Source organism: Bombina bombina, chromosome 2, assembly GCF_027579735.1.
Source record: "Bombina bombina isolate aBomBom1 chromosome 2, aBomBom1.pri, whole genome shotgun sequence".
NCBI lineage: Eukaryota > Metazoa > Chordata > Amphibia > Anura > Bombinatoridae > Bombina > Bombina bombina.
Genome location: NC_069500.1, coordinates 508,299,174 through 508,320,537, shown reverse-complemented (window position 1 = coordinate 508,320,537; position 21,364 = coordinate 508,299,174). Strand labels below are relative to the sequence as shown.

The 21,364-nt window shown below is 44.7% G+C and overlaps 1 protein-coding gene across 1 annotated transcript in view; it reads left to right on the top strand.

The window, feature by feature from the left end:
* The first annotated feature begins 457 nt into the window (after positions 1–457).
* The window catches only part of LOC128649161 (receptor-interacting serine/threonine-protein kinase 3), a 163,071-nt gene continuing 142,164 nt past the window's right edge, over positions 458–21,364 (top strand). The window contains exon 1 of the mRNA XM_053702269.1: positions 458–554. The gene's annotated coding sequence lies outside the window, so the exon portion shown is untranslated. The remainder of the gene's footprint in view (positions 555–21,364) is intronic.

Here is a 21,364-nt window from a genome sequence, read left to right as displayed (position 1 = left end):
AGCAAATCATGGATACACCACTTGAAATGCCTGGTGGAATCACAATTTTAAACATATCTAAAAATGTAAAGGAGCTACATTTTAACAAAGCATTAAAAGAGAATTAGGTACATTTGATAATAGATAACAGTTTGTTTGTTTTCATTTAATGCTCTATATATGAGAAAATGTTTTATTTTAAATTCCATGGCCCTTTAGTTTACCTTTAACAGTAGTAATTATTATGAGATTCATAACTTTCTTCCTTTAGCACCGTTCTCAGAAAGGATAAAACATACAGATACATGTTTCAGTTTTACTTACACAAACACAATAGCCAGAACACAAAACAGGCAGAACAACAAAACAAGTGCTAACTAATGTGCTATTGATTACCACAGGAAAGAGGACATATATGGGTGAGAGAGGGGCGGAGAGATACTAGGAAGATATGAAACGTATAAGGAAGTTGGAAGATTTGTAATCTTACTTTCCTGTGCAGGATCAGAAGATTCCAAGGACGATCAGCACAGGTGTCACAGCACTATATGTACCTGGATATAATGTTTAAGAGGGTAAGCAAACACTTCTAGAAAGGGTCACATAGAATAGCACAGCCTCTTAAATTCTGTAAGTATTGTGGCCAGTCATTCACTAAGGCTCACTAATATCTGCATTTGTTTAGTCAATGTGCTCTGTAGAATGGGTGAGAAGAGAGAGTTTTCCCATGTTAGGGAATCTGTGGACTGTAACAGATATACAGAATTCTTATACAGATAAATGTGTTGCAGCTAATGCACAGGGAACAGAACAACTTGCTAGGTTTGAAAAGTATTTGTAATGGAAACTAATTTGCATATCTGATGTCACATGCACAGGAATCTTCTTGACATTTCATTTGCTTGTGGGTCTCTTAGAATATTGTTTTTGTTTAAATTAAAATACATTATTCTTATGTGTGTTCATATATTAAAAAGACAAAGTTTAAATAACATTTATTTTGCATTTAATGTATATAACAAATATCCTGATGTTTTAGGAAATATGTTCTGTAGATATAAACTGAAAGTATTTTACAGTAAGTGGTTCCACTAAAGGGACACAAAACCCTTTTTTTTTTCTTTCAAGATTCAGATAGAGCAGACAGTTTTAAACTTTCAAATGTATTTCTATTATCAAGTTTGCTTTACTCTCTTGGTGTCCTTTGTAAAAGGAGCAGCAATACATTACATGGAGCTAGCTGAAAACATTGGGTGAGCCAATGACAAGAAGCATAATAGCTACCAATCACCAGCTAGTTCCCAGTAGTGTATTGCTGCTCCTCAGCCTACCTAGGTATGCTTTTGAATAAAAGGATACCAAAAGAATGAAGCAGGTTAGATAATAGAAGTCATTTGGGAAGTTGATTAGAATTCTATGCTCTGTAAAGCGGCATTCCTCCAGCCCGTCAGACTTCTCTCACCAGTGAGATTGACAGCCTCTGCTTGTGCGCGATTGTTCTTAAATGAAGCCCAAAGTGTAATCAGCAAAGTTGACTCCAGATACTCTGTTATACTGTTAAGACAGTTTCATATATATGCTTTTGCAGAACATGAATACATGGACATATATTTTATAGATGCACATACACAGGTACACACAAAGATGAACTTTTCAAGTGCACAAATATGAACACTTACAGAGTGCAAAACCTACACAACGTCATACACTTTTATAGGACGATTAAATACAGTAGAGTTGCATAATCTACAAGTACATAATTAAAAGACAAGGCAATAGCACTTACACTTCATTTTAAAATAGTAGTTTATTTTTTAATGAGAAACGTCAACATTTACTTTAATTTGCCGCCTCCCTGTACCATGTGAAAGCCATCAGCCAATCACAGACTCATATATGTATACACACTGTGATCTCTTGTATATGCTCAGTAGAAGCTGGACATTTTGCATATTAAAAAAAACTTCACAATCTGATAATAGAATTATTAAATTTGAAAACCCTTTAAAACTGCACAATCTATCTGAATCATGAACATTTCATTTTCACTTTAGTGTTACTTTAATATCTACATACACAACCATCATTATACTAATGATTACAAGCTTATACAAAAGCACAAAATAGACACAAGAAATGTTATATGCAGTTAATAAATATCACAAACATTAAGTTGTATAGTTTTACAGACTTCACACATGTGGATAAACACTTTTACTGATGCCACCTTAATACCAAGTTAATAACTTGCTTACAGACATGGAGGCGCTACTGTGACTCGTGCATGTTTACTGATATGTAGGAAAATACATGTACCTGTTACTGAAAAGCACAAACTTAATTACATTTTACAGAAGCCCAAATGTGGACACAAATGGCATTTTTTTTTTACAGATAAAACTAGAACTTTTAACTGTCCTACTATTTGCAGAATGGTTCTAGTTTGGCAGTTTAACCCCTACCTCTTTCCCCCAATTATCTGCTTGTCATTAAAAGGCACATTAAAGTCAAAATTAAACTTACCTGATTCACATAGACCAAGGGTTTCAAGCTTATTGTAACCGGGACACTGGCTAAGTGTTCTTCTCCCATAGGGGCCACTTGAAAAGAGTGAGTGGTCTGGAACTGGATATACTAGAAACTAGAAATGACATTTACCCAAGTAGTAGTGCTGTAGTCCACAGTAGACATACACAGTGTATAGTTATCTTGTGAGTGCCAAGTGAAGTGATCATTCTGGAACTGAATAAAAAGTGACATTTATCCAAGCAGTGCATGATGGGAGCAGACTCGGCTCCAGAACTAATGAAATGGGGGGGCATTTTTTTCCACAAGGGGGCACGCATTTTTTACAAAGCATTGATGAGAGTCAAAAGAGCAGAGTGAGGGGACATCCCTTACAAGAGAAATCAAATAATGCTACACTGACAGTGCAATTACCACTCAGAGTGGCATCAGCGTTTCTACTCAAATACACTCGCAACAGAAGCATCTGACAGAAACACTTTTAATCCATACTGCACTGAGACTATAGTGGATATATCAAGCAAATGCATATAGAGAGTAAACTACTGGTTAATGTAATCAGCTGGTAATGTTAGTAAACGACATAAAATATGCGTGTCGTGAACATATATTAGCATCAGAAAACCACACGCTTTGCCTGTACAAGGTCGTGAGTGACCCGCTATGCCAGTCACAGACTCAGAGCGAATGCTGCCCACCTGCCCATGAGTATAAAATGCGGGCACAGAGCAGGGTCAAAGCTTGGATAACACTGTACAATATGGTAAATAGAAAAGCTTGGGACTTACTGTGATACAGCAAACGGTATGCGCCTCTGAGGGCCGCCATGTTTATGTAAAGTGGAAGCATTCCCTTAGTTAGTGTGCTGCTGCTGTCGGATGAGAAGAGCTCCTTCCCGTACTGCTTGTTTTGCTGGCCCAGCGCGGGCATTGGACTGTAACTTGAGCACGACACGCATATGGGCGGGACAAGAGGTTGGCATTGTATAAGTAACCACCCACTGTGTGTGACTGGTATAGATAGTCACGCTATGCTGGGAACACCTACTACGTGTGACAGCTATATACACACTATAATGGGAACACCCACACCATGATTGATAAGTACACAATTTGCTCAGTGGTTGCTGGTATCATTTGTGAACTGTTCCCATTGAGTGACTGGTTTACAAAGTTTTTTTGAGAACGTTTACAGTTCGGGGCTGGTGTCATAGATACCCTAGGTGAAGACGTATTGCGTGCAAGAGAATTATTCTATACAGTCTCCCTGTAAGAGTCTGGCTTGCACACATTGTGCAGGGAACAGTTTCTGTGTGTTGCTTGTAAAAGGTCAGCATCATTCCACTGAGAAAGTGATACACACACAATATGCTGTGTGAATACCCACTTGGTGTGACTGGTATCATAACTAGGGTTACCACCTTTCCAGAATTATGACATACTTATTTATACCATAACAAAATTATTTTTTTGAGGGGCACAGCATTCCATTTGGGCGCGCATTGCCCGTCAATGCCCCCCTTTGGAACCGACCCTGGATGGGAGCCTACACTGGGCAGCACATGCTTCTCTTTATATTTATCCAATCAAAGTGATAAATCACAGCAAGCCAGCATATAGGTCTGATGCCTTTCGGCAGTGCATGTTAACCATAGACCTTTTTTAAAGTTTAATAATTTAATAATAGAAGTAAACTGGAATGCTGTCTAACAATTGTATGCTCTTTCTGAATCATGAAATAAACATTTGAGGTTTCATATCCATTTAAGATTAACGAGATACTCTCTTTTGTGCTCTCTCTCCCCCCTCTCTTTTGCGCTCTTCCCCCCCTCTATTTTGCGCTCTCTCTCTACCCCCTCTTTTGCGCTCTCTCTTCCCCCCTCTCTTTTGCACTCTCTCTCCCCCTCTCTTTTGCGCTCTTCCCCCCTCTCTTTTGTGCTCTCTCCCCCTCTCTTTTGCTGTCTCTCTCCCCCTCTCTCTTTTGCTGTCTCTATCCCCCCTCTCTTTTGCTGTCTCTCTCTCCCTCTCTCTTTTGCTGTCTCTCTCCCTCCTCTCTCTTTTGCTGTCTCTCTCCCCTCTCTCTTTTGCTGTCTCTCTCCCCCCTCTCTTTTGCTGTCTCTCTCCCCCCTCTCTTTTGCTGTCTCTCTCCCCCTCTCTTTTGTGCTCTCTCACCCCCTCTCTTTTGCGCTCTCTCACCCCCCTCTCTTTTGCGCTCTCTCTCCACCCTCTCTTTTGCGCTCTCTCTCCACCCCTCTCTTTTGCGCTCTCTCCCTCCTCTCTTTTGTGCTCTCTCTCCCCCCTCTCTTTTGCGCTCTTCCCCCCCTCTCTTTTGCGCTCTCTCTCCCCCCTCTTTTGTGCTGTCTCTTCCCCCTCTCTTTTTTACGCTCTTCCCCCCTCTCTTTTGCGCTCTCTCCCCTCCCTTTTGCTGTCTCTCTCCCCCTCTCTCTTTTGCTGTCTCTCTTTCCCTCTCTCTTTTGCTGTCTCTATCCCCCCTCTCTTTTGCTGTCTCTCTCCCCCTCTCTCTTTTGCTGTCTCTCTCCCCCTTTCTTTTGCTGTCTCTCTCCCCCTCTCTTTTGCTGTCTCTCTCCCCCTCCCTTTTTTGCTGTCTCTCTCCCCCTCTCTTTTGCTGTCTCTCTCCCCCTCTCTTTTGCTGTCTCTCTCCCCCTCTCTTTTGCTGTCTCTCTCTCTCTCTCTCTCTCTCTCTCTTTTGCTGTCTCTCTCCCCCTCTCTCTTTTGCTGTCTCTCTCCCCCTCTCTTTTGCTGTCTCTCTCCCCTTCTCTCTTTTGCTGTCTCTCTCCCCCCTCTCTTTTGCTGTCTCTCTTCCCCCTCTTTTGCTGTCTCTCTCCCCCTCTCTTTTGCTGTCTCTTTCCCCTTCTCTCTTTTGCTGTCTCTCTCCCCCCTCTCTTTTGCTGTCTCTCTCCCCCTCTCTCTTTTGCTGTCTCTCTCCCCCCTCTCTTTTCCTGTCTCTCTCCCCCCTCTCTTTTGCTGTCTCTCCCCCCTCTCTTTTGCTGTCTCTTTCCCCTTCTCTCTTTTGCTGTCTCTATCCCCCCTCTCTTTTGCTGTCTCTTTCCCCCTCTCTCTTCTGCTGTCTCTCTCCCCCCTCTCTTTGGCTGTCTCTCCCCCTCTCTTTTGCTGCCTCTTTCCCCCCTCTCTTTTGCTGTCTCTTTGCCGTCTCTCTCCCCCCTCTCTTTGGCTGTCTCTCCCCCCTCTCTTTTACTGTCTCTCTCCCCCCTGTCTTTTGCTGTCTCTCTCCCCCTCTCCTTCTCCCCCCTGTCTTTTGCTGACTCTCTCCCCCTCTCTTTCTCCCCCCTCTCTATCTCTCTCCCATCTTCCATCATGCGACCGCGCCTGGCCACGACCCCTCCACGTCAGGCCACGCCCCCATCACGACCATTCACACCGGACACGCCCCTTTGTGTCTGGCCACGCCCCCGCTCACATCCGGTCACGCCCACTTCTGCCGCGGCGCAGATCACCAGCAGGGACTCAAAGGCCAGGTGTGTTTGTCCTCGTGCTGTCTGTACTGCATGACAGCTTCAGACAAACACACTTGGCCTTTTATAATATAGGATATATATATATATATATATATATATATATATATACACTGTGTGCAGAATTATTAGGCAAATGAGTATTTTGACCACATCATCCTCTTTATGCATGTTGTCTTACTCCAAGCGGTATAGGCTCGAAAGCCTACTACCAATTAAGCATAAAAAAATAGTGAGATATCTTGCAGAGGGATGCAGCACTCTTAAAATTGCAAAGCTTCTGAAGCGTGATCATCGAACAATCAAGCGTTTCATTCAAAATAGTCAACAGGGTCACAAGAAGCGTGTGGAAAAACCAAGGCGCAAAATAACTGCCCATGAACTGAGAAAAGTCAAGCGTGCAGCTGCCAAGATGCCACTTGCCACCAGTTTGGCCATATTTCAGAGCTGCAACATCACTGGAGTGCCCAAAAGCACAAGGTGTGCAATACTCAGAGACATGGCCAAGGTAAGAAAGGCATACAAAGAGAGAAGCGCTCTACCAGGAACGAACAACAGCTCAGTGGCTTGTTCTATGGCGATTTACCACCTGGAAGCAGCCTCTTTTAGACCAGTGTGCTTTTCACAGAAGAAAACTTTCCTGAAGTATATCAGTCTGATCCTGCCAAGTAAGGTCAGTCCAGCCCCGAAATACCAGGCAATTCTCCTCTGAACAAGGAACATGACAACCCCAGACGATCGTTTCGGCCTCCTATGGGCCTCGTCAGTGAGGTGCAGCCACATTCCTCTAAGCACACTGGGCAAGGAGTCCACGTCTGGTTTCCCCCATCACCCATAGGGAGACTTCCCCAGGGTCATAATAATTTGCATACAAAGAGAGAAGCGCTCTACCAGGAACGAACAACAGCTCAGTGGCTTGTTCTATGGCGATTTACCACCTGGAAGCAGCCTCTTTCAGACCAGTGTGCTTTTCACAGAAGAAAACTTTCCTGAAGTATATCAGTCTGATCCTGCCAAGTAAGGTCAGTCCAGCCCCGAAATACCAGGCAATTCTCCTCTGAACAAGGAACATGACAACCCCAGACGATCGTTTCGGCCTCCTATGGGCCTCGTCAGTGAGGTGCAGCCACATTCCTCTAAGCACACTGGGCAAGGAGTCCACGTCTGGTTTCCCCCATCACCCATAGGGAGACTTCCCCAGGGTCATAATAATTTGCATACAAAGAGAGAAGCGCTCTACCAGGAACGAACAACAGCTCAGTGGATTGTTCTATGGCGATTTACCACCCGGAAGCAGCCTCTTTTAGACCAGTGTGCTTTTCACAGAAGAAAACTTTCCTGAAGTATATCAGTCTGATCCCGCCAAGTAAGGTCAGTCCAGCCCCGAAATACCAGGCAATTCTCAACTAAACAAGGAACATGACAACCCCAGACGATCGTTTCGGCCTCCTATGGGCCTCGTCAGTGAGGTGCAGCCACATTCCTCTAAGCACACTGGGCAAGGAGTCCACGTCTGGTTTCCCCCATCACCCATAGGGAGACTTCCCCAGGGTCATAATAATTTGCATACAAAGAGAGAAGCGCTCTACCAGGAACGAACAACAGCTCAGTGGCTTGTTCTATGGCGATTTACCACCCGGAAGCAGCCTCTTTTAGACCAGTGTGCTTTTCACAGAAGAAAACTTTCCTGAAGTATATCAGTCTGATCCCGCCAAGTAAGGTCAGTCCAGCCCCGAAATACCAGGCAATTCTCCTCTAAACAAGGAACATGACAACCCCAGACGATCGTTTCGGCCTCCTATGGGCCTCGTCAGTGAGGTGCAGCCACATTCCTCTAAGCACACTGGGCAAGGAGTCCACGTCTGGTCTCCCCCATCACCCATAGGGAGACTTCCCCAGGGTCATAATAATTTGCATACAAAGAGAGAAGCGCTCTACCAGGAACGAACAACAGCTCAGTGGCTTGTTCTATGGCGATTTACCACCCGGAAGCAGCCTCTTTTAGACCAGTGTGCTTTTCACAGAAGAAAACTTTCCTGAAGTATATCAGTCTGATCCCGCCAAGTAAGGTCAGTCCAGCCCCGAAATACCAGGCAATTCTCCTCTAAACAAGGAACATGACAACCCCAGATGATCGTTTCGGCCTCCTATGGGCCTCGTCAGTGAGGTGCAGCCACATTCCTCTAAGCACACTGGGCAAGGAGTCCACGTCTGGTTTCCCCCATCACCCATAGGGAGACTTCCCCAGGGTCATAATAATTTGCATACAAAGAGAGAAGCGCTCTACCAGGAACGAACAACAGCTCAGTGGCTTGTTCTATGGCGATTTACCACCCGGAAGCAGCCTCTTTTAGACCAGTGTGCTTTTCACAGAAGAAAACTTTCCTGAAGTATATCAGTCTGATCCCGCCAAGTAAGGTCAGTCCAGCCCCGAAATACCAGGCAATTCTCCTCTAAACAAGGAACATGACAACCCCAGACGATCGTTTCGGCCTCCTATGGGCCTCGTCAGTGAGGTGCAGCCACATTCCTCTAAGCACACTGGGCAAGGAGTCCACGTCTGGTTTCCCCCATCACCCATAGGGAGACTTCCCCAGGGTCATAATAATTTGCATACAAAGAGAGAAGCGCTCTACCAGGAACGAACAACAGCTCAGTGGCTTGTTCTATGGCGATTTACCACCCGGAAGCAGCCTCTTTTAGACCAGTGTGCTTTTCACAGAAGAAAACTTTCCTGAAGTATATCAGTCTGATCCCGCCAAGTAAGGTCAGTCCAGCCCCGAAATACCAGGCAATTCTCCTCTACACAAGGAACATGACAACCCCAGACGATCGTTTCGGCCTCCTATGGGCCTCGTCAGTGAGGTGCAGCCACATTCCTCTAAGCACACTGGGCAAGGAGTCCACGTCTGGTTTCCCCCATCACCCATAGGGAGACTTCCCCAGGGTCATAATAATTTGCATACAAAGAGAGAAGCGCTCTACCAGGAACGAACAACAGCTCAGTGGCTTGTTCTATGGCGATTTACCACCCGGAAGCAGCCTCTTTTAGACCAGTGTGCTTTTCACAGAAGAAAACTTTCCTGAAGTATATCAGTCTGATCCCGCCAAGTAAGGTCAGTCCAGCCCCGAAATACCAGGCAATTCTCCTCTAAACAAGGAACATGACAACCCCAGACGATCGTTTCGGCCTCCTATGGGCCTCGTCAGTGAGGTGCAGCCACATTCCTCTAAGCACACTGGGCAAGGAGTCCACGTCTGGTTTCCCCCATCACCCATAGGGAGACTTCCCCAGGGTCATAATAATTTGCATACAAAGAGAGAAGCGCTCTACCAGGAACGAACAACAGCTCAGTGGCTTGTTCTATGGCGATTTACCACCCGGAAGCAGCCTCTTTTAGACCAGTGTTCTTTTCACAGAAGAAAACTTTCCTGAAGTATATCAGTCTGATCCCGCCAAGTAAGGTCAGTCCAGCCCCGAAATACCAGGCAATTCTCCTCTAAACAAGGAACATGACAACCCCAGACGATCGTTTCGGCCTCCTATGGGCCTCGTCAGTGAGGTGCAGCCACATTCCTCTAAGCACACTGGGCAAGGAGTCCACGTCTGGTTTCCCCCATCACCCATAGGGAGACTTCCCCAGGGTCATAATAATTTGCATACAAAGAGAGAAGCGCTCTCCCAGGAACGAACAACAGCTCAGTGGCTTGTTCTATGGCGATTTACCACCCGGAAGCAGCCTCTTTTAGACCAGTGTGCTTTTCACAGAAGAAAACTTTCCTGAAGTATATCAGTCTGATCCCGCCAAGTAAGGTCAGTCCAGCCCCGAAATACCAGGCAATTCTCCTCTGAACAAGGAACATGACAACCCCAGACGATCGTTTCGGCCTCCTATGGGCCTCGTCAGTGAGGTGCAGCCACATTCCTCTAAGCACACTGGGCAAGGAGTCCACGTCTGGTTTCCCCCATCACCCATAGGGAGACTTCCCCAGGGTCATAATAATTTGCATACAAAGAGAGAAGCGCTCTACCAGGAACGAACAACAGCTCAGTGGCTTGTTCTATGGCGATTTACCACCCGGAAGCAGCCTCTTTTAGACCAGTGTGCTTTTCACAGAAGAAAACTTTCCTGAAGTATATCAGTCTGATCCCGCCAAGTAAGGTCAGTCCAGCCCCGAAATACCAGGCAATTCTCCTCTAAACAAGGAACATGACAACCCCAGACGATCGTTTCGGCCTCCTATGGGCCTCGTCAGTGAGGTGCAGCCACATTCCTCTAAGCACACTGGGCAAGGAGTCCACGTCTGGTTTCCCCCATCACCCATAGGGAGACTTCCCCAGGGTCATAATAATTTGCATACAAAGAGAGAAGCGCTCTACCAGGAACGAACAACAGCTCAGTGGCTTGTTCTATGGCGAGAATTGCCTGGTATTTCGGGGCTGGACTGACCTTACTTGGCGGGATCAGACTGATATACTTCAGGAAAGTTTTCTTCTGTGAAAAGCACACTGGTCTAAAAGAGGCTGCTTCCGGGTGGTAAATCGCCATAGAACAAGCCACTGAGCTGTTGTTCGTTCCTGGTAGAGCGCTTCTCTCTTTGTATGCAAATTATTATGACCCTGGGGAAGTCTCCCTATGGGTGATGGGGGAAACCAGACGTGGACTCCTTGCCCAGTGTGCTTAGAGGAATGTGGCTGCACCTCACTGACGAGGCCCATAGGAGGCCGAAACGATCGTCTGGGGTTGTCATGTTCCTTGTTTAGAGGAGAATTGCCTGGTATTTCGGGGCTGGACTGACCTTACTTGGCGGGATCAGACTGATATACTTCAGGAAAGTTTTCTTCTGTGAAAAGCACACTGGTCTAAAAGAGGCTGCTACCGGGTGGTAAATCGCCATAGAACAAGCCACTGAGCTGTTGTTCGTTCCTGGTAGAGCGCTTCTCTCTTTGTATGCAAATTATTATGACCCTGGGGAAGTCTCCCTATGGGTGATGGGGGAAACCAGACGTGGACTCCTTGCCCAGTGTGCTTAGAGGAATGTGGCTGCACCTCACTGACGAGGCCCATAGGAGGCCGAAACGATCGTCTGGGGTTGTCATGTTCCTTGTTTAGAGGAGAATTGCCTGGTATTTCGGGGCTGGACTGACCTTACTTGGCGGGATCAGACTGATATACTTCAGGAAAGTTTTCTTCTGTGAAAAGCACACTGGTCTAAAAGAGGCTGCTTCCGGGTGGTAAATCGCCATAGAACAAGCCACTGAGCTGTTGTTCGTTCCTGGTAGAGCGCTTCTCTCTTTGTATGCAAATTATTATGACCCTGGGGAAGTCTCCCTATGGGTGATGGGGGAAACCAGACGTGGACTCCTTGCCCAGTGTGCTTAGAGGAATGTGGCTGCACCTCACTGACGAGGCCCATAGGAGGCTGAAACGATCGTCTGGGGTTGTCATGTTCCTTGTTTAGAGGAGAATTGCCTGGTATTTCGGGGCTGGACTGACCTTACTTGGCGGGATCAGACTGATATACTTCAGGAAAGTTTTCTTCTGTGAAAAGCACACTGGTCTAAAAGAGGCTGCTTCCGGGTGGTAAATCGCCATAGAACAAGCCACTGAGCTGTTGTTCGTTCCTGGTAGAGCGCTTCTCTCTTTGTATGCAAATTATTATGACCCTGGGGAAGTCTCCCTATGGGTGATGGGGGAAACCAGACGTGGACTCCTTGCCCAGTGTGCTTAGAGGAATGTGGCTGCACCTCACTGACGAGGCCCATAGGAGGCCGAAACGATCGTCTGGGGTTGTCATGTTCCTTGTGTAGAGGAGAATTGCCTGGTATTTCGGGGCTGGACTGACCTTACTTGGCGGGATCAGACTGATATACTTCAGGAAAGTTTTCTTCTGTGAAAAGCACACTGGTCTAAAAGAAGCTGCTTCCGGGTGGTAAATCGCCATAGAACAAGCCACTGAGCTGTTGTTCGTTCCTGGTAGAGCGCTTCTCTCTTTGTATGCAAATTATTATGACCCTGGGGAAGTCTCCCTATGGGTGATGGGGGAAACCAGACGTGGACTCCTTGCCCAGTGTGCTTAGAGGAATGTGGCTGCACCTCACTGACGAGGCCCATAGGAGGCCGAAACGATCGTCTGGGGTTGTCATGTTCCTTGTTTAGAGGAGAATTGCCTGGTATTTCGGGGCTGGACTGACCTTACTTGGCGGGATCAGACTGATATACTTCAGGAAAGTTTTCTTCTGTGAAAAGCACACTGGTCTAAAAGAGGCTGCTTCCGGGTGGTAAATCGCCATAGAACAAGCCACTGAGCTGTTGTTCGTTCCTGGTAGAGCGCTTCTCTCTTTGTATGCAAATTATTATGACCCTGGGGAAGTCTCCCTATGGGTGATGGGGGAAACCAGACGTGGACTCCTTGCCCAGTGTGCTTAGAGGAATGTGGCTGCACCTCACTGACGAGGCCCATAGGAGGCCGAAACGATCGTCTGGGGTTGTCATGTTCCTTGTTTAGAGGAGAATTGCCTGGTATTTCGGGGCTGGACTGACCTTACTTGGCGGGATCAGACTGATATACTTCAGGAAAGTTTTCTTCTGTGAAAAGCACACTGGTCTAAAAGAGGCTGCTTCCGGGTGGTAAATCGCCATAGAACAAGCCACTGAGCTGTTGTTCGTTCCTGGTAGAGCGCTTCTCTCTTTGTATGCAAATTATTATGACCCTGGGGAAGTCTCCCTATGGGTGATGGGGGAAACCAGACGTGGACTCCTTGCCCAGTGTGCTTAGAGGAATGTGGCTGCACCTCACTGACGAGGCCCATAGGAGGCCGAAACGATCGTCTGGGGTTGTCATGTTCCTTGTTTAGAGGAGAATTGCCTGGTATTTCGGGGCTGGACTGACCTTACTTGGCGGGATCAGACTGATATACTTCAGGAAAGTTTTCTTCTGTGAAAAGCACACTGGTCTAAAAGAGGCTGCTTCCGGGTGGTAAATCGCCATAGAACAAGCCACTGAGCTGTTGTTCGTTCCTGGTAGAGCGCTTCTCTCTTTGTATGCAAATTATTATGACCCTGGGGAAGTCTCCCTATGGGTGATGGGGGAAACCAGACGTGGACTCCTTGCCCAGTGTGCTTAGAGGAATGTGGCTGCACCTCACTGACGAGGCCCATAGGAGGCCGAAACGATCGTCTGGGGTTGTCATGTTCCTTGTTTAGAGGAGAATTGCCTGGTATTTCGGGGCTGGACTGACCTTACTTGGCGGGATCAGACTGATATACTTCAGGAAAGTTTTCTTCTGTGAAAAGCACACTGGTCTAAAAGAGGCTGCTTCCGGGTGGTAAATCGCCATAGAACAAGCCACTGAGCTGTTGTTCGTTCCTGGTAGAGCGCTTCTCTCTTTGTATGCAAGGTAAGAAAGGCTGAAAGACGACCACCACTGAACAAGACACACAAGCTGAAACGTCAAGACTGGGCCAAGAAATATCTCAAGACTGATTTTTCCTAGGTTTTATGGACTGATTAAATGAGAGTGAGTCTTGATGGGCCGGATGGATGGGCCCGTGGCTGGATTGGTAAAGGGCAGAGAGCTCCAGTCCGACTCAGACGCCAGCAAGGTGGAGGTGGAGTACTGGTTTGGGCTGGTATCATCAAAGATGAGCTTGTGGGGCCTTTTCGGGTTGAGGATGGAGTCAAGCTCAACTCCCAGTCCTACTGCCAGTTTCTGGAAGACACCTTCTTCAAGCAGTGGTACAGGAAGAAGTCTGCATCCTTCAAGAAAAACATGATTTTCATGCAGGACAATGCTCCATCACACGCGTCCAAGTACTCCACAGCGTGGCTGGCAAGAAAGGGTATAAAAGAAGAAAATCTAATGACATGGCCTCCTTGTTCACCTGATCTGAACCCCATTGAGAACCTGTGGTCCATCATCAAATGTGAGATTTACAAGGAGGGAAAACAGTACACCTCTCTGAACAGTGTCTGGGAGGCTGTGGTTGCTGCTGCACGCAATGTTGATGGTGAACAGATCAAAACACTGACAGAATCCATGGATGGCAGGCTTTTGAGTGTCCTTGCAAAGAAAGGTGGCTATATTGGTCACTGATTTGTTTTTGTTTTGTTTTTGAATGTCAGAAATGTATATTTGTGAATGTTGAGATGTTATATTGGTTTCACTGGTAAAAATAAATAATTGAAATGGGTATATATTTGTTTTTTGTTAAGTTGCCTAATAATTATGCACAGTAATAGTCACCTGCACACACAGATATCCCCCTAAAATAGCTATAACTAAAAACAAACTAAAAACTGCTTCCAAAACTATTCAGCTTTGATATTAATGAGTTTTTTGGGTTCATTGAGAACATGGTTGTTGTTCAATAATAAAATTAATCCTCAAAAATACAACTTGCCTAATAATTCTGCACTCCCTGTAAGTGGGGTAGAAAGTCTATTGGTAAGTGGATTGGTACAGTTTGCATAACATACAGTATGCGTGGTAATATATTCAATTTAATTAGGCCTATTTTTCCTAGCTAAGACAAAGATTTATTCCTCCAAGAGGACAAGTCGTTAATTATTTCTTTCCGTAGGGTGAGATCATTATTTTTGTAAAATTCTGAGGAATTTGCTGATAAGTAAATGCCTAGGTATTTCAGTTTGGAGGCAGCTATGGGTACTTTATAATTTGTTGCTAAGAGTTGGATATGTTCGGGGGGGGGGGCGTTAATATTAAGGAGTTCTGGCATAGAAAGGTTTAAGTGAAAATTAGAAAGCTCGCCATAATCCTTGATTTCCTTCAGAAGTTCGGGGACTGACGTGTTAATGTCGGTGAGAGTGTAAAGAACATCGTCTGCGTATAACGCCTGTTTATGCTCTGTGTCACCAATCTGGATCCCCTTAATGTTAGGGTTGAGTCTTACCTTTTGTGCCAGCGCTTCAATTGAGAGGGCAAAGAGTAATGGGGACATTTGATATAGAAAATGTATTCGATAATGTTCCATTAATTCTGACCCATGCGTTTGGAGCTGAATATAGCGCGAAGATCATATTAAGGAAGGGATCTCCGAAGTTAATTGCCTTCATGACCTGACGCAGAAAAAGCCAGTCAACACGGTCGAAGGCCTTCTCTGCGTCCGTCGAGAAGAGTGCCATGGGCACTCCTTCAACCTGTGCAAAGTTTAGTAACTGAATCACCTTATTGGTATTGTCTCGCGCCTCTCTGCCTGGTACAAAGCCTACATGGTCAGAAGAGACGAGATTTGGTAGATGTAATATGCGCTTCAAGCATTGTGCTGGCGGGCGAGTGAGGGCTGTTCTATCAAATTATTAAAAAGTTGGAGCATCAAGGGTCCTAATGTTACATTGAATAGTTTATAGTACTTAAGAGAGAACCCATCTGGGCCTGGGCTTTTTCCCCTAGGGAAGTCCTTAATAGCCCACACGAGTTCCTCTGCAGAGATACGCGCATCTAGATTGTCTCTTTGTTCGGGATCCAGTTGTGGTAAAGCAAGCGCGGCTAGATATTGATCGACCAAAAGCTTCTTAGCAGATGTGCCTTCGGAGAGGTCAGTTGGTTCTGAAGTGTGAGCTATATTATATAATGTCTGATAATATGAATGGAAAGAGTTTGCTATTTGTTTACTGCCCTTTATCACCGAACCATCAGGGTTTTGTATAAGATGTACATGCGTTTTTAGATGCTTTCCACGGACGGCCCTAGCCAGCAGTTTCCCAGGCTTATTGCCTCCTTCATAGTATTGTTGTTTCACAGTCATAGTCTTACACTGATAAGCCTCCAAATGGTGTGCGTTTAGATCTTTTCTAGCCTTCGCTAGTGTTTTCCTGGTATCCATGTCTAGTGGGTTTCGTTTATGTACTTCTTATTGTTGTATAGTTTGTAGTAGTTGAGTGTTTTAATCTATATTGTTTGTTAAGACACGCTTTGTGTTTGAGAAATTTTCCCTGCATGACGCATTTATGCGCTTCCCAGACATTTATGGGTGAAGTTTGTGAAGGGCTATTATGCGCTAAGTAGTCGTCCAGAGACTTTTGAATGTCTAGTTTTATTATAGGGTTGTTCAATAAAGTGTTGTCTAATCTCCAGATATATGTCGTGGGAGGAAGGTCAGGCCACTGGACCAAGCATGTAACGGGTGCATGGTCCAAGTTATTGGTCCAATAGAGCAGGAGGTAACCATGTCAAGTCCATTCGAGTCAGTGTAAAAATAATCTATGCGGGAGTTATTATTGTGTGGGGGAGAGAAGTATGTAAAATCTTTGCCTGTTGGATGTAATGTTCGCCATATGTCATGAAGTTGGAGATTTGAGATTGTGTTTTTAACAGATTTGATTATTTTAGGTGGAGTGCTAGCTGAACCGTTCGATGTGTCTTATTGGACATCCATGGTTAGGTTAAAGTCACCGGAAAGGAAAACCGGGCCCTTCGCAAGATCTAAAAGAAGCTTTCAGATTTTAGACACAAATATCTGCTGATCAGAATTTGGGCTGTACAGGGTGGCTAGGTTTATTGGGTGTTCATATAATAGACCTGTCACAATCAAGTATCTGCCTTCTGGGTCTTTCTCAACATGTGTGATCTTTAAGGGAACGGAGTGGTGAATCAAATTACCTACCCCTCCTTTCTTAGATGAGCCTGAGGCAAAGAGGGCCGTAGGGTATTGTGTGTTAAACCATTTCGGTTCTTTTCCTCTACGAAAATGTGTTTCTTGGAAAAAAAGCACGTGGCTATATAAGCTTTTAAGAGCCCAAAAGGCAATGGACCTCTTACCTGGATTATTTAATCCTTTTGCATTATCTGTAGTCAGCGTCAGGCCATGCAAACCAAATCTGCTAAGCCGTCGATTCATTCTGGAGAGAAAAAAAAAAGGGAGGGGGGGGGGGGGAGTCTAAGGGAAACGATTTAAAAAAAAGGGGGGACAGTGTAGGTAGAGAAAGAAAGAAAAGAAAAAAGGAACTCGGTGTATGATCATAATTTGAAAATACATAAAGTGTAAATTAAAAGACTTCAATATTGAGAAATATACCAACTGAATTATAACAATGAAAATAGGAATAAGATTTCAATTGGGGTAGTAACCCTCAAGCAAGTACAGAGTTGAGATGAATTTTAATCTCCTGAAGGTGGCAGAGCCACTCAACTAGGAGATGTTGTAAAATAGGCATAATAGTTTATCTAGTTTGAGAAGGGGTAGGGGGGGAGGTGAGGTAAGGTGGGGAGGTTAGGTATGGAAAGGGGAGGAGGATGCATATAGGTGGGAGGTGACTAAATTATGTATAGAGCTTTAGGTCCTTATATAACACTCTGTAACCATAACAAGATTGAAGCTAACAATAAAACCCTTAAACACTTGAACTTGTTTAACTTAGATACTCCAAATCATGGAAGCGATTTGTGTACATACTGTATACTGTGTACCTTATTAAAGATAACGTTGCGTCTAAAGGAGATTTGACAGAGCAAACATTAAAAGAATATTGACATGTTAATCTAGGGTAGATTAGGAAGGTGTTCACCACTTAGAGTTTTTATATGATCCCTCCTCACTTTTATTGTAAGGAGATTTTATCAAACGTGTGGCCATTATCACCCTCCATGAACCTGTAACAAAATATAAACTTAGTAACAGTAAATGTCCTCTGTTACTAAAGGAAGTGCAGACCAGTAGTTAGTAAGCAGTGCTGGGGCCGCACATTCAATCATATCATAAAAAAGAAAAGGATACTACAATAGCGAATCCATGGAAAGAACTTCATAGCCCCATATATCAGAGCGTCCTGTTCCATCAATTCCAAATTTAAGGGGCTGAGGAAGTATTCTCAGGGATGTGCACCTGCTGTGGATGGTCGTCACCAATCGAGAGGCTTGCATAAAAAGCTTGAACATCTGCTCCCAGACTGAATGTTGCAATTTTGTTCTGGGAAGCCCCAGCAGTATTGGATTTTGTGCGCCCTCAATTTAGCTGTAATGTGGCCCAAGTCCCTTCTTTTCTGTAAGGTAGTAGGAGACCAGTCTGAGAAGATTTGCAATTCCTCACCCGCATGTTGTACCGGGTGTTTGAGACGTGCGCATCTAAGGATCTCTTCCTTGTCCTTGTAGTTTAGAAAACGGACAATGATGTCTCTGGGGGGCGCGTTGGGTGGTGGTTTGGCCCTAAGCGCTCTGTGTGCGTGCTCCAGCATTATATCTAGGGAGGACGGGGAGTCCTTCAGGGTGCGGAACAGGCTCTGTAGGTAACCATCAATAGCTGGTGGATGGATGGACTCTGAGACCCCTCTAATTCGTAAATTCTTCGTAAGTACTTCTGAATTACCTTGAATTTCTGTATTCATTAACTGTACAGAGGCCGAGTGCTCCTGCTGTTTAGCTTCTACCTGAGAGACCCTGGTGTCCAATGCGAAAATATCTTTCCTTAGGTCGTTAAAGAGGTTGCGCATTTCTTGGACTGCATTTTTAATATCTTCCTTTGAGAACAAGAGCCTCAAGTCATCTTTTGTGATTAAATTGTGTACTTGTATATCAGCGCCCTGTTGCTGTGCATTATAATGTTGGTGTGCTTATTCCAATAGAGAGCACATCACTCTCACAATGCAGCAGTGTAAAGATGCAAGCCTAGTGCAGTGGCTATGATATAAAACAATTGGAAAAAGAGGCCCTGCTGTAGTGTCTTTTTTACGGTATGAGTGTGGGCACAGGTTACTCTGGAAAGCCCCAGGTTAAGTTTTCAGTCCCTGGCAAGTTGTGTGTGACAGTTGTATGAGCAGCACAAGAAAATATACCTGGGGCAACCTAGACAAATTTGCTGCAGCTCCCTGCAATCCACCCAGAGACAAAACAGTGACATTATAAGGGTAACTGTATAGTAAGGTTGATGACCAAAGTTCCTTCCCACGAAAAGAGTGCCCAGTCTCTTCACATACGGCATCCAAATCTTTCACCTATATTTGCTGCACCCCCTTTTTTTTGTTGTTGTAATGGTCAGTGGTTTCCCAACTCCCCTGTAGACAGGCTTATTAAAGGTGTGTATAAACGTTTAAGCAACTGTCTGTGGTAGTAATGAGAGAGCAGAGCTTCAGGTACCCTTCTTTAACAGGTCTTATATATTAATAATGTCCCAGAGCACAGTCACATGGCACTCGTGGGCGGCCGAGAGAGACGTGTGGCACACTTAGGCCCTGATACTTCTGCCGGAGCACAGTAGTGTACGTGGTCAGTAATTTTACCTGGGGATCTGCCGGGAAGTCTATTCTCTCCTTGCTGGGGCTAGCGGTAGGTGGTAAGTAGCCCTTTCCTTCTATGACCGGGCTGTCCTGTGAAGTTATTTGAAGAGAGTCACTCCGGTGTTGCGGGACCTCAGCCTCTGCCTAATTGAAGGCGCGAACGCAGGCCCCAATGTTTCTCCTGTGAGCGATCGTTTGGGAACTTCTGCAATTCTGTTTGTTGCTATGTCAGGGGATAAATGTACAAAAGATATTCCCCCATGTGTGTACAAATAAGAGTATAATTATGCCTTATTTATGCGTTGTACTGCTTGAGGGTTGAAGCGCACACTTAAAACACAGCCATCTGCCTGCGTGGCTAGGCTCCGCCCCCCCTGTTATAGCGTTTTATGTGTAAAAATTTAAACAATCTTACCTCCAGGATCCATGCTGTGGAACAGAACACAGCCTCTCAAGTGTAACAGTCTTATAGCAGCGCTCCTGACATGGACTTGAGTTAGGGAAAGCAGGCAGTGAAACTCGTCAACACTGATTGCTTAGGAGCTGTTAGCAATAGTCTGGATGGTTTCGCAGAAAAACTTTCCCTGCATCTCCAGACTCTAACTTTCATCAATACTCTCACTGAGAGGTTGACATGACTACTTAAAACTCCAGTCCTATCTCGAAGGGCAGATAACCTTTTTCAGGACTCTCCAAATCTTTTGACACTTCTCTGCCACCTCCTAATGTAATGAAATGCAAAGAATGACTGAGGTAATGAGGAAGTGGGAGGGATATTTAAGCCTTTGGCTGGGGTGTCTTGGCCTCCTCCTGGTGTCCAGGTGTTGTATTTCCCAACAGTAAGGAATGAAGCCGTGGACTCTCCCTATCTTAGGAAGGAAATACAGTTATAATCATAACACCATCTAATAAAAATGTTTAATGTGTATATTTATTTGTTTGCCGCCTAACTAGGGCTTCACAGTAGGGGCCATATGTGGTGGTCTAGTAGCTAGAACAGGAAGGGACTCACCTGAAACATAGGAAGGCAGAGAGTGTAGGTAACCATGCATCCATTTACAATTCCATTTGGCCCCTTCTATCCTTTTAACTAACTATATTTATGTGTGAGCAGTATTGCAATAATAATATGCTCTAACACATTAATGCACTTTCTATTTGTACTTTATGTCCCTTTAACATGGTACAAAGCTGCTGAAAACCAAACAATAACTTGGTTTTCTAATAGATTGGAATAGTCTTAAATGTGAAAGTCTCCCAAGAAGAGCATTTGAGACACTTTGTACAGCTCCTCATACTGAATGGTAAAAGGAATGCGCGTACAACAATGATTCAACACTGCAAACACTGCTGCCATCTAGTGTTCAAAAGTGTATAGCAAAACCACTGCTGCCTAGTGCTCCAGCTTAGTGCACACTTCTGAGACTACTTTCCTGCTTTCAACAAAGGATATTAAGAAAAGTACTTTTTTTTTTTTAAATTGTACACTCTATCTGAATCATGAAGAAAATGTTGGATTTTATGTCTTAATAAGAAGTAGATTAATCATTTGAATGCTATTATAATATACAAATTAATTTAAACAGTTTGGGCTTGATCACGTTTGCGCTCCTTTATCTGCACTCAACTTTTTTTTTAAAATTGCGCACGTATAACAGGTTGCAAGTAAAACTTTTGCGCTCTTCCGGTCGCATCCTTTCACAGAAAAAAAAGACTTTGTGAAGTTGCGAACTCAGGATCGTATTCCCCATAGTCTTTAACCAGAGCTCTATAATAGCGGTAATCATTCTAGCGTAATTCGCGATTGCTCTCACCCGTTCGCATTTGCTTTCAACTTCTAATATGGGCTGAATTTAACTTGAGTGCAAATGATTGCAGAAACCTTATATTGCTTGTGCGCAAATGATAGCGCACCCTTTGTGTTATAGATCCAAAAAGTCCCCTTTGACAGATTTTTTTGAATCTATTCAAAACATTTAACATTGATATCCTTTCCAGCAGGGTTATATGAAACTTGCAGCTAGAACTAGCATGGTGCATAGCATTTTATCTAGAAAAGCTTTGCTTTACAGATTTATGGGTAATATTTCTATAATGTTGACCCCACCTTTTACGTACTTGTCTACTCGTACG